Source organism: Loxodonta africana, chromosome 2 (assembly GCF_030014295.1).
Source record: "Loxodonta africana isolate mLoxAfr1 chromosome 2, mLoxAfr1.hap2, whole genome shotgun sequence".
In the NCBI taxonomy this organism is placed as follows: Eukaryota; Metazoa; Chordata; class Mammalia; order Proboscidea; family Elephantidae; genus Loxodonta; species Loxodonta africana.
In genome coordinates this window covers 139,497,282-139,512,667 of record NC_087343.1, presented here as the reverse complement: position 1 = coordinate 139,512,667, position 15,386 = coordinate 139,497,282, and the positions used below count along the sequence as shown (strand labels likewise).

Here is a 15,386-nt window from a genome sequence, read left to right as displayed (position 1 = left end):
ACTTGAGACTGTGTCGGCATCTCCTGTCTGGAGGGGGGATGGGAGGATAGAGAGAGTTGGAAGCTGGCAAAATTGTCATGAAAGGAGAGACTGGAAGGGCTGACTCACTAGGGGGAGAGCAAGTGGGAGTACAGAGTAAGGTGTGTATAAACTTATATGTGACAGTCTGACTTGATTTGTGAACATTCACTTGAAGCTCAATAAAAGTTAATAAAAAAAAAAAAAAAGTACTGGTCTTAGGGATCACAATGGAGGGTCTAGGATGGAGCTGGAGAAAAATGTAGAAAAAAATTCTAAGATACAAAATAAGACTAGACTTAACTGGCCTGACAGAGACTGGAGAAACCCTGAGAGTCTGGTCCCCAGACACCCTTTTAACTCAGTAATGAAGTCACTCCTGAGGTGCACCCTTCATCCAAAGATTAGACAGATCCATAAAACAAAATGAGACTAAAGGGGCACACCAGCCCACGGTCAAGGACTAGAAGGTAGGAAGGGACAGGAAAGCTGGTAATAGGGAACCCAAGTTCAAGAAGGGAGAGTGTTGACATGTCATGGGGTTGTTAACCAATGTCATAAAACAATATGTATACTAACTGTTTATTGAGGAGCTACTTTGTTCTGTAAACCTTCATCTGAAGTACAATAAAAAAAAGTACTGGTCTTACCCATGTTTTGAATTGAATTGTGTCTGGTAAAAAGTTACGTTGAAGTCCTAATCCTTGTACCTGTTAATATGACACTGTTTGGAAATAGGAGTTTTCTTTTGTTACGTTAATAAGATCATATCAGAGTAGTGAAATTACCCATTCTGATTGGTGTCTTATCAAAAGATCAGAATAGACACAGACACACACATGTGAAGATACATCTACAAGCAGCCAAGGAATGCCAAGAAATGCCCAGGACTGCAAAAGTGCAGAGATGAGAATCTTCCCCTGTAGCCCACAAAGAAAGTCTGCAAGGCTGACACACTGAATTTGTATTCCTAGCCTCCAAAACTGTGAGACAATAAATTTCTGTTCTTTAAAGCCGTGTACTTGTAATTTTTGTTATAGCTACGCTAGGTAACTAAGACAACCCACTAGGTTGACCTCATGATTCAATCATGGATCATGATCCACAGTTCAAATCATTGCCTACTATATGCTCTCATCGTGTCTTCTATGTTTATTTTGTAACTATCATGACTGTATGTACATATGAGACTGTGTGTTTATTTCTTGTAGACTGTGAGTCCCATGAAGTCAAGGCCACGTCTGTCTTACTCAATGCTATATTTCCAGCACCTGGCATAGTGCTGTAACAAGTCCATGTCATGTGCAAGCAGAAGTTAAAAGGGAACAGACACTGTAAGCAGAAGTTAGCTACTAGGCAGATAATGAGCAGAAACACAGAGGAAAGTAGAAACAATGACCCGTGAATGAGGGATAGAGCTCTAGTTTCAGTTCTAAAACCATAAGTATCTTTACAGCAAACTTCTTTACCCCCTTTCTCAATTAGAATAAGTTTTTGTTTTATAAAACTCATGCTACATTAAGTAGCTGTTGAATTAAACATCTTGTTCAATCAGAGCAAGCAATCCAAATAGTCCAGTAGAGTAAATAACAATAGGTTCTAAATTTGAGAAAGATTTTATTGAATAAATGCTGAATAGTCTTTTTTTTTAGTCTGGGGATGAGGAGAGGGAGTATGTTTGCTCCAGGTCAGCCCTCCCATCCTTTTATCATCCAGCTGATTTCCTTCTGTACTTTATTGTATGACTCTGCCACACAGAGAGGACTCCTCTCTGATCTTTTACCCCCTCCTCATATGATTGTTCTGTAGGAAAAAGGGTAATCTAGATTGTATTAGGCCACTGTTCTCGAAGATGCTTTCCAAGGTAAATAGAATTTATAGGAGTAATCTCTTTCTGAATGTCCTTTCTTCTAGGAGGCTTGGGTGATACAGGCCTGATTCCGACGTGGGTTACTATTTAGGCCAGCTCAAGGTTAGATACTATGGCTCGTTTTTGTCCCTTCTAGCGTTTTTCATTTCTTTGCAGCTTACTTTATATGAGTTGTAAAATCTGTGATTCAAATTTGGCCTTTTAGAAGGTCCAGTCTAATTCATCAGATTCTGCATTTAGAGATGAGAGATAGAAAAGTGTTCCCATTTTGGAAACCCTGGTGGTGTAGTGGTTAAGTGCTACAGCTGCTAACCAAAAGGTCGGCAGTTCGAATCTACCCGGCGCTCCTTGGAAACTCTACGGGGCAGTTCTACTCTGTCCTATAAGGTTGCTATGAGTCAGAATCGACTCTACGGCAGTGCGTTTGGTTTTGGTTTTATGGCTATGGTGTTTTTGGTTTTATACTATATATTTATATTTATATATTTGCATATATACTATATATATTATTTTATATTTATAAATTTTTTTGGCAGTGACCCATTTAACCATGAAAGCTAACAAACGTTACGCTTTAGCACTTCTCATTTGCATTGGCCTCTTCCAAAAATGAACCTAATTTTGTGTTTTTCCTTTTTTTTTTTTTAGAGGGCCCCATAAAATCTTCAGAAATGTTGTTGGTTGTATTGGTTGATGAAGGGTATAAGTTGAAAGTTTCAGGAACTCGGGTCTGGCCAGAAGCCCTGGCTTTCCTGAGTTCAAAACATTGCATTCCGTGTTGACGAATTGCTGCTGTAATATTAAAAGAGAAGAAAGAAACTTTTGGGTTCCTCGTCTTGACAGCTGTGGTGGGTGAATCAGGGCTCATAGGAAAACATTAAAGGAGATAAAAGGTTGCGACTTAGCTAATGAATATAGAAGGATGTGTCTGTAGTCCAAGGAAATTCTGAGTAAAAATATACATTATAATCGATGACTTGTACTTCATACGGATCTTTAGTCAATTCTTGTTGGAGATGTTAAGATAAACTGGAGATCTGGATAGAGAGGTATGAAGTAAAATTAGATTTTGACAGTTTTCAAGATTATAATTATTAAAGACAACATACAGAAACATTCAAACTCAAGGTGAATTTGGAGAAAACAAGAAAATATCTTTAATAACCACTTGCCTTTAAACCATGAGACAGAGAAAATATTCCCAAAGGATTTGAAACCTACATAGAGAATTGCTGGAGAGAGGGGCATTTTAATATGCTCCCAGGAAGCCAACAGGATCACCACTCCAAACCCACAATTTTTAAAAATTGCTTTATAAATTGGGAAATTGCTTAGGATGAATTTTTGACTCAGAATTAGAACTAAAAGGACTCTGAGAAATCTTAATGCTCTTTGCTTACGTAGTTTTTTTTGTTTGTTTGTTTTTTAAGGTCATTTGCCTAAAATCACACAGCTAGTTCGTCACAAAGCTAAGACTAACCCCCGGGACTGGTAATTCTCATTCCAGTGCATTTTCTGCTATACCTTGTTGCCGCTGCACTTCAAAAAAATCAGAATCCCTGTGCATTAAATAAACTTGCGTGAAATTTGTGAACTTTCCAAATTGAAAGTCAGTTTCCCATGCCAGAGGAAAAACAATTTCTTCCTTTTTATTTAAGAGCATTAAATTTGGCTTTTGGATGCTTTTCATGTGATACTAATCAGTTTTAATAAAAGTATAAACAGAAACACGAGCTACTACTAAACTTATAATTACCAAAATATCAGCAAGAGAGATCACATATTTTTAAATCTTCATCACTTATATAACTTTTTTTTTTAACTCGTAACATAGTTTATAATTATTATGTAAGACAACAGTCTGGTCAGGCAAATACAGGCTACTGTACACAGTTCTTTTAATCATTCTAAAATGTCAACCTATTTTTTCTTATTATTAAATTTCTTTCATTTTGGGGGCCTATTGCTTGATATCCTTTAGGAATGACCTTTTTTCTCTTAGAATCTAAGCAGAGTTAAGTTCACTGTTCCCCAAACTCTATTCACATTTATGATTTCTTCCATATTCATATACCACCTAGCCATTATTTAATATTTTTATTTATATTGTCTCACTTTTATATTCAATACCTAGTTTACTCTCATCCTAAATAATATTCTTGAAATTATAGGTCTGATATGCTAATTGTATAATTTTTACGTTAAATACACAACTTTTATTTTTTTTTTTAAATGTCTATTACCTAAAATCACCCTGCTTTGGTATAGTTAGTGGAAAGAGCACTGTCACGGATTGAATTGTGTCCCCCCCCAAAATATCTGTCAGCTTGGCTAGGTCATGATTCCCAGTATCGTATGATTGTCTAACATTCTGTCATCTGATGTGATTTCCCTATGTGTTGTAAATCCTATCACTATGATATAATGAGATGAATTAGTGGCAGTTATAAGATTAGGTAGTGTCTTAAGCCAATCTGTTTTGAGATATAAAAGAGAGAAGCGAGCAGAAAGACATGGGGACCTCATACTACCAAGAAAGCAGTGCCAGGAGCACAGCGCGTCTTTTGGACCTGAGGTTCCTGTGCTGAGATTCTCCCAGACCAAAGGAAGACTGATGACAAGGACCTTTCTCCACAGCCGACAGAAAAAGCTTTCTCCTGGAGCTGATGCCCTGAATTTGGACTTGGAGCCTACTAGAGAGTGAGAGAATAAATTTCTCTTTGTTAAAGCTATCCACTTATGGTATTTCTGTTACAGCAGCACTAGATGACTGCAACAAGCATCAAATCCAGAATAAGAAGACAGGACTTCAAAACCCAGCTGTGACATCTTCCTCTGTGAAAATCACTTTACCACTCTGAGCCTGTTTCCTAATCTGTAAAATGGAGAATACCTGTCCTGCTTCCTTCCCTTTCTGGGTTATTGTGGGGTTTAAACTGAATGATGATGAAAATATTTTGTAACTATGAAAATCATGGGGAAGAAAAGAGTATCATATAGGACAATATATAACAATGCATAGGGCAGTAACAGAGAAGTCAACTCAATTTGTGCTTACTGTATTTAAATGCAGTTTACCCTTTAATCTACAAGACTATGTTTCCTTCAGAAAGTAATAACTGGGGTATAATATAGGGTTGCTATTTATCTCTCCATCAATAGGGAATCCGAAGGGAAAAAAAAACTTGTCCACAGGAATGCAACTGTTCTTTGTTCATTTGCTTCCAGCCACTGCAACTCGGCAGGCACTGCAGGCCCATCTGCAGAAGGTGACCAAGAGGAGAGCTTAGCACAGTGTGCAGCCCTGATCAATGCCTGTAAATTGACATGACTGATAATTACAGAGTTACTGTAAGCCTCATTTTTATCATTCAGTAAAGCTAAAACAGTGAGTTCTTACATTGGGCTTAATCCAGGATCACTCAGAAACCCATCAGCTTCTTGGAACCATCCACATCCAAACTTTAAAGGGATCTTCCCAGTCCCCACTCAGCCTTGTGAAGTAGTGTTAGGTACCTCTGAGAAAACAAGAAACACGTCTAGACCCAGCATGGGCCACGCAAAAAATAACCAAAAACCGGTTGTCACCAAGTCGATTCTGACTCATGTCAACCTCATGTGTTTCAGAGTAGAACTGTACTCCATAGGCTTTTCAGAAAACACAGGTCCACAGGGTTTTCAATGTCTGTGGTCTTTCAGAAGTAGATCACTCCAGGCCTTTCTTCCAGGGTACCTCTGAGTGGATTCAAATCACCAACCTGTTAGCAGCTGAGTGCTTAACTGTTGTGCCACCCAGGAACTTCGTGTTTCCTCTCAGTCATCTTTTGCCAGATACGGAACATTAAGATCAAACAGATGTGTCAGCCACTGTGCTGTGTACGTTTGCATATATTAATACATTTAATATCATTATTTTCATTTGTTAGAACCCTAATGTTATTTGGTTCTAAGTTACGACTGTGCCTTCCATCCTAAGAGTTTAAATGTTCAGGTTAACCAAATCATAAGCAGATTATCCAGTTTTTAGGGTGAAATACCAATTATCTCTGATGTGTGGGCATTTGAGTGTTTTATATATGATGTTTGAGTTTTAAAAAGTAGAATGTAATATTTAGCATTAAAAGCCTATTTCATATGTTTACATCTTTATTTGAATCAGAAAACTCTTGAGGCACTTACCTTATCTTAGTTATCATTATAAGTTCTATTATAATTGTAATGTACTGCAGCTATGTTGTTGTTGTTACATGGCATCGAGTCAGTTTCATCTCACAGCGACCCTGTGTACAACAGAACAAAACACTGTGCCATCCTCACAATCATTATGCTTGAGCCCATTGTTGCAGCAACTGTATCAGTCCATCTCGTTGAGGGCCTTCCTCTTTTTTCACTGACCCTCTACTTTAAAAGCATGGTGTCCTTCCCCAAGGACTGGTCCCTCCCGATAACATGTCCAAAGTATGTGAGACAAAGTCTCACCATCCTTGCTTCCAATGAACATCCTGGCTGTACTTCTTCCAAGACAGATTTGTTTGTTCTTCTGGCAGTCCATGGTATATTCAGTATTCTTTGACAACACCGTAATTCAAAGGCATCAATTCTTCTTCATTCTTCCTTATTCATTGTTCAGCTTTCACATGCATATGAGGTGATTGAAAATGCCATGACCTCCCTCAGGTGAAATTAGTCCTTAAAGTGACATTTTTGCTTTTTAACACTTTGAAGAGGTCGTTGGCAGCAGATTGGCACAATGCAATGCATCATTGGATTTCTTGACTGCTGCTTCCATATGTGTTGACTGTGGATCCAAGTAAAATGAAATCCTCGAGAACTTCAAACTTTTCTCTGTTTATCCTGATGTTGCTTATTGGACCAGTACTTAGGACTTTAGTTTTCTTTATGTCGAGGTGTAATCCATACTGAGGTGGTCTTTGATCTTCATCAGTAAGTTCTTCCAGCAATCAAGGTTGTGTCATCTGCATATCACAGGTTGTTAATAAGCCTTCCTCCAATTCTGATGCCATGTTCTTCATGTAGACTAGCTTCTTGGTTTATTTGCTCAGCATACAGATTGAATAAGTATGGTGAAAAGATACAACCCTGACTCATACCTTTTCTAATTTTAAACCACACAGTATCCCCTTGTTCCTTTTGAACAACGGCCTCTTGATCTAAGTATAGGCTTCCCATGAGCACAATTAAGTGTCCTGGAACTCCCATTCTTCACAATGTTAAGCAAATTTATTATGATCCACACAGTCAAATGCCTTTGCATAATCAGTAAAAAACATAGGTGAACATCCTTCTGGTATACTTTGCTTTCAGCCATGATCCATCTAACGTCAGCAGTGACATCCCTCATTCCATACCCTCTTCTAAATCAGGCTTGAGTTTCTGGCAGTTCCTTGTCAATGTACTGCTGCAACCGCTTTTGAATGATCTTCAGCAAAATTTTTCTTGTTCGTGATATTAATGATATTGTTTGATAATTTCCGCATTCTGTTGGATCACCTTTCATTGGAATGGGCACAACAATGGATCTCATCCAGTCAGTTGGCCAGGTAGCTGTCTTCCAAATTTCTTGGCATAGACAAGTGAGCACTTTCAGCACTGCATCTGTGTGTTGAAATACCTCAGTTGGTATTCCATCAATTCCTGGAGCCTTATTTTTCACCAAGTGCCTTCAGTACAGCTTGATTTGAACCTCTTCCTTCAGTACCATCGGCTCTTGATCATATGCTACCTCCTGAAATGTTTGAACATTGACCAATTTTATTTGGTACAATGACTCTGTGTATTCTTCCCATCTTCTTTTAATGCTTCCTGCATTGTTTACTATTTTCCCTATAGAATTATCCATTATTGCAACCCAGGGCTTGAATTTTTTCTTCATTTCTTTCAGCTTGAGAAATGCCAAGCCTGTTCTTCCCTTTTGGTTTTCTAACTCCAGGTCTTTGCACATTTCATTATAATATTTTTTCTTCTTGGGCCACCCTTTGGAATCTTCTGTTCAGCTTTCTTACTCCATCATTTCTTCCTTTTGCTTTAGCTATTCTTTGTTCAAGAGCAACTTTCAGAGTCTCTTATGACATCCATTTTGATCTTTTCTTTCTTCCCTGTCTTTTTAGTGATCTCTTGCTTTCTCCATGTATGATGTCCCATATCATTCCACAACTCATCCGGTCTTTGGTCATTAATGTTCAATGCATCAAATCTATTCTTGAGTTGGTCCATAAATTCAGATGGGATATACTCAGAGTTGTGCTTTGGCTCTCGTCAACTTGTTCTGATTTTCTTCAACTTCAACCTGAACTTGCAAATGAGTAACTGAGGGTCTGTTCCACAGTCAGCCCTTGGCCAAACTTCTCTATCGTCTCTTTCCACAGATGTAGTTGATTTGATTCCTGTGTATTCCATCTGGAGAGGTCCATGTGTATAGTTGCTGTTTATATTGATGTTTATGTATTCCATATAATTTTGATGACTTCCAATTTTCCTAGATTCATACTTCATACATTCCACATTGTTATTATTAATGGATGTTTGCAGCTGTCTTTTCTCATTTGAGTTATGCCACATCAGCAAATGAAGGTCCTGAAAGCTTGACTCCATCCACATCATTAAGATCAACTCTACTTTGAGGTCACAGCTCTTCCGTAGTCGTATTTTGAGTGCTTTCCCATCTGATGGGCTCATCTTCTGGCAGTATATCAGATAATATTCTGCCTCTGTCCCTAAGGTTTTCACTGGCCAGTTTTTTAAAAATAGACTGCAAGGTGCTTCATCTTAGTCTATCTTAGTGTGGAAGGTCCACTGAAACCTGTCCACCAAGGGTGACCCTGCTGGTATTTGAAATACCAGTGGCAAAGCTTCCAGTATCACAGCAACGTGCAAGCCACCGCAGTACGACAAACTGACAGACACGTGGTGGACTAAAGCTATAGAAGCTATAAAACTGAAATTAACTCTGCTACATTCCTGATTATCTCTTATGATATTAAATGCAGAAAAAATAGTTATTTGGGTTCTGTGATTATTTGGATGGGGATAAATAAGAGTTTATTGTAATTGTAAATTATCCTAATTAGTAAGAAATTAGAATATAAATCATTTTAAGAAGTTGTCAGCTATGCCTAGATCTTGGTTTCTAAACACCACTCTCCAATAAAAGGAAATAGAGCTCTCTGGAGAAATGGTCAGTTCAAAGACTGGGGCAGAAAATACGCAGATGAGCCTGGAGCGTCCTGCAGCACCAGAAAGTAAAGAAGTGCTCAAAAAAAAAAAAAAAATACTCCACAATGATGGGACGTTTGTCAAAGGAGCCACAGGAGTCAAAGGTGTCCACAGGAGCCAACTGAAAGAGCTCCCGATGACCAAAGCTAGAATAATTTGAGTCAGAACATAAAGTAGTATTGGATTATAAACCAAAATTTAAAATAAATATCTATGAATTCATACTGATATAGAAAAATTATTTAATAAATAAATGGAAGAGAGGAGACATATGTCCGCATGCAGTAGAATTCCAAATAACTTATGAAGATACTCCACCCTCAAGGAGCAGGAGCATAACTCCCCACTTAAAGTGTAAGTTAAAATAATAACTTCACGGTAGAAAAACCTGACAAACACTACACCAGGCAGATGATCAAGGTCAATATTAACCAAAAAAAAAAAATTTAACAGTGATGATAAATCAAGTTGACAGAATGTAATCTTGATATGTGATGAAAATGGTACTTTACGTAACCTCATTCTAATCATGAGGAAAACATCAGACAAATTCCACTGGAGGGGCATCCTACAAACTACTTGACTAATATTCCTTAATACTGTTAAGGTCATGAAAAACGGGGCAAGTCTGAGAAATGTCACACCTAAGAGGAACCTAAGGAGACATGATGACTAAATGTAATGTGGTTCCTGGGATAGAAAAAAAAAAAAACAGTAGTACGACAAGAAATCTGGAAAAAAACATGGACTTTAGTTAATAATAATATATCAATATTGGCTCCTTAATTGTAACAAATGCAGCATGCTACCAGTGTAAGATAGGGGAAAATGGATGTGGTGTATATAGTAACTGTCTGTACTATCTTCTCAATTTTTCTGCGAATCTAAAACTGTTCTAAAAAATAAAGTATGTTAAAAACAATGTCATCAGTAGCCATAAGAGGCAATGAGTTTATGTAAGTGGGGGAGGAACAACTCAGAAAAGGAGGGTGAAAATGGTTGCACAACTCAAAGACTGTAATTAATGTCACTGAATTGTACATGTAGAAACTGTTGAATTGATGTACATTTTGCTGTGTATATTCTCAACAACAAAAATAAATTATTTTTAAAAAGTGCTGTCAGTTATTCAGAATCAAAACATATCGTTCACACATTGCACCATACATTCTGTATAGTAGAAATAGTTTTAGGAGACTGACATTCAAAAAACTTAAGCTGTGGACAGGTTTAATTCTACTTAACCAAAGTGAAATAGGCAGCTGGCTTAGTTAATGTAATGTATGGTAAGCACTGCCTATTGTGTGGATTTTTAAACTTATATTAGGAAAAAAAATTTAATACTGAATACTTGGTTCTTTCAATTTTTTTCATTTAACTTAATTACCAAGAGCATACAGAAGCTATAATACTTTTTAATGAAATATTTAATATGGAAGAAAGGTAAATTTAGTTTTTTTTTGGTTCTGTTGGTTTTGTTGATTACCACATAAATAGGTTACCCCAGAGTTGATCTATAATGAAGTTTAAAGATCTCTTTGAAGTTTTATGAAACTGTATTCTAAAATTAGACTCTCCGAATCTTATAATTTTCTAGCACCTTTTATCGGTGCATTCAAGCAGTTTACAAGGACCCTCTGGTACATTTATAATAACATTTCTTACATGGGAGAAGCAGATGAGTCAAATGACATACCAGATTCTCAATGAGTCAGACGTGCAACTGTTCATTGAGTCATTACCTGTCAGTCCTAAAGTAGTAGTCAGAAGAATTATTTAAACATAAACCTCTGAAATCATAGAAAGGAAAGAAAATAGCATAGCCATGTTTCTGCTAATTTTCAGTAGTTGGTTGAGAGCACATTTTAAGGGATTCAAATACCTAAAGATACTGCTGAAATAAAATGCAAAGATATAGTTTTCACTTTTTTTAAATAAAATACCTATATCTGGAACATTCTGGGAAGATGGTGGCGTAAACAAGCCATTGTTCTGACCCTCCCCCAGAAATACAACAAGGAAACAGTGCTCGGCTTTGAGGGACCTGAATTGGGGAGCAGAGGAAAGCAGCAAGGATCTGCAGACAGGCAAGAATCAACAAATCAACAATGAGTTGCATACAGTAGGAAAATTGCTTCCCCCACCATCCCTGCCCTCTCCCAGCCACACAGGCTGCCAGCTGCTGTGAGCTGGGGTAATGGTCCCAGAAAAAGAGTCTATTTCCCTAACCACCACAGCTACTGCCTGTACAAAAAGACAAAACCCCAAGCTTCTACTCTAAAATCAGCACGCAGACCTCCCTGGGGGTCCGTTTGGAGTGTGCCAGTATCTCTGCTACCCAGACACCGTGGGTTGCAAACTTACTGCAAATTGCTACAGAAGGCCTATGCAGTAGACACCGCTCTCATAGTCAACACTCTACCTGCATCCCTGCACACCCCGTAGCTCAAGGCCTCCAGGGGAGTTGGTTCTGGTCTGTCTGCTCCCTTTTTCAGTCAGCGCTGAGGACTGCTGACTGAGGCTGCTGTGTGCTAAGAAGCAGGCATGTTTAGTGGAGGCTACACCCACAGCTGACATACTACAGGGAGGGGTCTGGGGGTCTGTTTAGAGTGTGCCAGCACTTCTGCTACCCAGACCCAGTCACCTGCAAGCCTGCTGTGAATTGCTTCAGAAGGGTCCTGCAGTGGAGCCTGCTTCCATCGTCGGCACTCTACCTGTCTCCCTGCTTGCCTCATAGCTCTGGCTTTTGAAACCAACAAGACAAACCTTCCTGGGGGTCAGCTAGGGTTAGTCTGTCCCTACTTCCAGTTGGCACTGAGGACGGCTAACTGAGGCTTCTGTGTGTTAGGAAGCAGGCCTCTTGTGTGAACGCTGCACTCACAGACAACAGTCTATCAGGGGGACTCTGATAGCAACAAGGTAGACCTCTATGGGGATTTGACTAGAACGTGACACCCCTTCCTCCACTTGGTAATTATTGGTTGTTAATCTGTTGCAAACTGTGCAGAAGGCCCCCACAGTGAAGTCTGCTTCCATAGTCAGCAATCTACCTACCTCCCTATGCACCTCATACCTCAGGCCTCTGAAACTAACAGGATGGAACTCCCTGGGGATCAGTTAGGGTCTGTCTGTTCCTCCTTATGGTCGGTGCTGAGGACTGCTGACTGAGGCTGCTGTGTGCTAGGAAGCAGGCATCTTGAGTGGAGGCTATATCCACAGCCAACATACTACGGGGCGGGCTCTGATAGCACCTAGGCAGACCTCCCTGGGTGTCTGTTCAGAGTGCGACAGTACCTCCCCCAACTGGTAACTATTGGCTGCTTGTACTGATATGAACTCCTACAGAAGGTTCCCTACGGTGGAGTCAAGAGGTGGGTCACCTAAGTGGAGACTGCTCCCCCAACCACCACAGGGGCACTGGGACTCTGAAACCAACAAAACACACTTCTCAAAGATCCTTCTGGGGAGTGCCAGCCCCCCTCCTCCAGAAATGGAGGAAAGTCTGCCTGTGCATCCACTGAATGCCAGCTCAGATGTAAGCAGCTCCCACAGAGCAGGAAAGGAACCCTTAGCCAAAACTGGAGGGCAGCACTCAGCTTCAAAAGGGGCTTGCTGGGAGTGAGTTTTCTGACTAGGAACATGATTGCAGAAACAGAGAAGGGAAGGGAGTAATAACCAGAGAGAGGAGACTGCATCCCTGCTGCACAGATTGATTAGTGTACAATATCTCGCCTGAATGATGTTGTCCACTGATGGACAGACAGACCACAGTGTGTTCTCTGATGTGCTTGGAAGACACTGAAAGTTAAAAAACAAGATCTGGAACTTTCAAATTCCGTTTAAACCACGGAGGGAGAAGCATCTATCACAGGCTGTCTCAGTTACCACAACCGGGTGGCTTTAACAAAGAGAAATTTATTCTCTAATGTCTGGTAGGCTAGAAGTCTGAATTCAGGGAGCCAGCTCTAGGGGAAGCCTTTCTGTCTCTGTCAGCTCTGGAGGAAGGTCCTTGTCATCAATCTTCCCCTGGTGTAAGTTTCTCAGTGCAGGAACCCCAGGTCCAAAGGACGCACTCTGCTCCTGGCACTACTTTCTTCGTGGTATGAGGACCCCATCTCTCTCTCTTCTCTCTTTTATATTTCAAAAGAGGTTGACTCAAGATATAACCTAATCTTGTAGATTGAGTCCTGCCTCGTTAACATCACTGCATCTAATCCTGGCTCATTAACATCATAGAGGTAGGATTTACAACATGTAGGAAAATCACATCAGATGACAAAATGGTGGACAGTCACACAATACTGGGACTCATGGTGTGATGGTAAAGATTGTCAACCTGGCGGGGCCACGTTTTGGCAGTCGTGTAATGTTTTGATCATTTCCCTGTTGAGATTTGATATGTGATCACCCCCATGATGGAATCTGCTGTGAGTTACCAGTCAGTTGAATGGGCATTTCCTTGGGCTTGTGGCCTGCGTCGAATATAAGTGGACATTCTGGCAAATCTTGGGGGCTTTTTGCTCATGCTGGATCCTGCAGCTGTCTCCTGTTCATCTGACCACCGATTCTTGGGATTTGAGCTAGCAGCTTACCTGCAGTCTTGCCTTCTGATCTTGGGATTCATTGATCTTCACAGCCTGTGAGCAAGAGCCCTGCTCTCTGGCCTGCTGATCTTGGGTTCACCAGCCCCTGCAGCTGCATGAATTTGGAGAAGCCTCTATTCTGACCAACAGACTTGAAACATTCCAGCCTTTACAACCATGTGAGCCATTTCTTTGATATAAATCTCTGTGTATGTATACACACACACACATACACACACACTGTTTATTGGTTTTGCTTCTCTAGAGAACTCAGCCTAAAACACATGGCCTAGCCAAGTTGACCCACATTTTGGGGGTATACAATTCAATCCATAACAGAGGGAGAGGAATGATAAGCAAAAGCTGAAGGCTCTGCCCACCTAAAAATTTCTTGCAAAAAGGAGTGAAGGCAAAAACCAAATACTTGAGAAAACTGAGAAAGTTAACACCCTTGAAAATTCCAATGCCCCAACAAAAAAAATCACAAAATGCACAAGGAAAAGAGAAACAATAGCCCATCCAAATAAACATGACAAAGGGAGTGAAAACACATCTAGAGATAACCAAATAATGAAAAAAATGAAAGCATGTAATAAACAACATTAAACATAACTGAAGAACTAAACAAAAACAGACAAAAGGCTAAAAGAAATAAGGAAAACATTTTAAGAACAAAAGAGGATCTAAAAAAGATATTACAACTGAGGACAATAACTGCAATGAGAAACACAATAGGAGAATCTACCAACAGATTTAATCAGGCAAAAGAAAGAATCAGTGAATTAGAGGATAGGATAGTTAAAATTACAGACATTGAAGAGCAACAAGAATGCAGGCTCAAGAAAGCTGAGCACAATTTAATGGAATTATGGGACAACAACAAGAGACGTAATATATGCATCATGGGAACTTCATAAGGAAATGAGAGAGAGAAAGAGACAGAAAGAATATTTGAAGAAATCATGACAAAATTTCCCCAGTCTAACAAAGGACATGAATTTACAAGTCCAAGAAGCTCAAAGAACCCCAACCAGGATAAACCCAAAGAGGCCTACTCCAAGATGCATCATAGTCAGGCTCTAAAAAATTAAAGATTTGTGTTGATGAAGGAGGAACAACTCAGAAAAGGAGGATAAGAAGGGTTGTACAACTCAAAGAACGTAATCAATGTCACTAAATTGTACATGTAGTCACTGTTGAATTGGTGTTCGTTTTGCTGTGTATATTCTCAACAATAAGAAAATAAATAAAATTCAGAAAAAAAATAGAGAATCCTGAAAGTAGTGAGACAGAAGCAAACAGTCACATGCAAAGGATTCTCAATAAGATTAATTCCCAATTTTTCCTCAGAAGCATTGGATGCCAGAGCACAATGAATTGACATATTTAAAGTACTGAAAGAAAAAAAAAACTGTCAACCAAGAATACTATACCCAGCAAAACTATCCTTCAAGAATGAGGATGAAATTAAAATATTCCCAAACAGGAGCTCAAAGAGTTCATATCCTCCAGATTGGCCGTACAAAAAATACTAATGGAGTTCTGTAGATAGAAGGGAAAAGAAACCAGAAAGTAATTCAAAAAAGAGAGATCACTAATAAGGGGAAATGCACAGACAAGTATAAGGCCTAGGTAATAAGACTTTCATGCTTGATAATTCTATATGTTTTGTCCTTCACGAT

The 15,386-nt window shown here is 39.3% G+C and overlaps 1 long non-coding RNA gene across 3 annotated transcripts in view; it reads left to right on the top strand.

Annotated features, from left to right (window-relative positions):
• The window catches only part of LOC111750853 (uncharacterized), a 60,951-nt gene extending 50,135 nt beyond the window's left edge, over nt 1-10,816 (top strand). For all 3 annotated transcript variants that reach the window (XR_010319268.1, XR_010319267.1, XR_010319272.1), the window contains one exon: nt 3,319-10,816. This is a non-coding gene — a long non-coding RNA (uncharacterized LOC111750853). The remainder of the gene's footprint in view (nt 1-3,318) is intronic.
• The last annotated feature ends 4,570 nt before the right edge of the window (nt 10,817-15,386 follow it).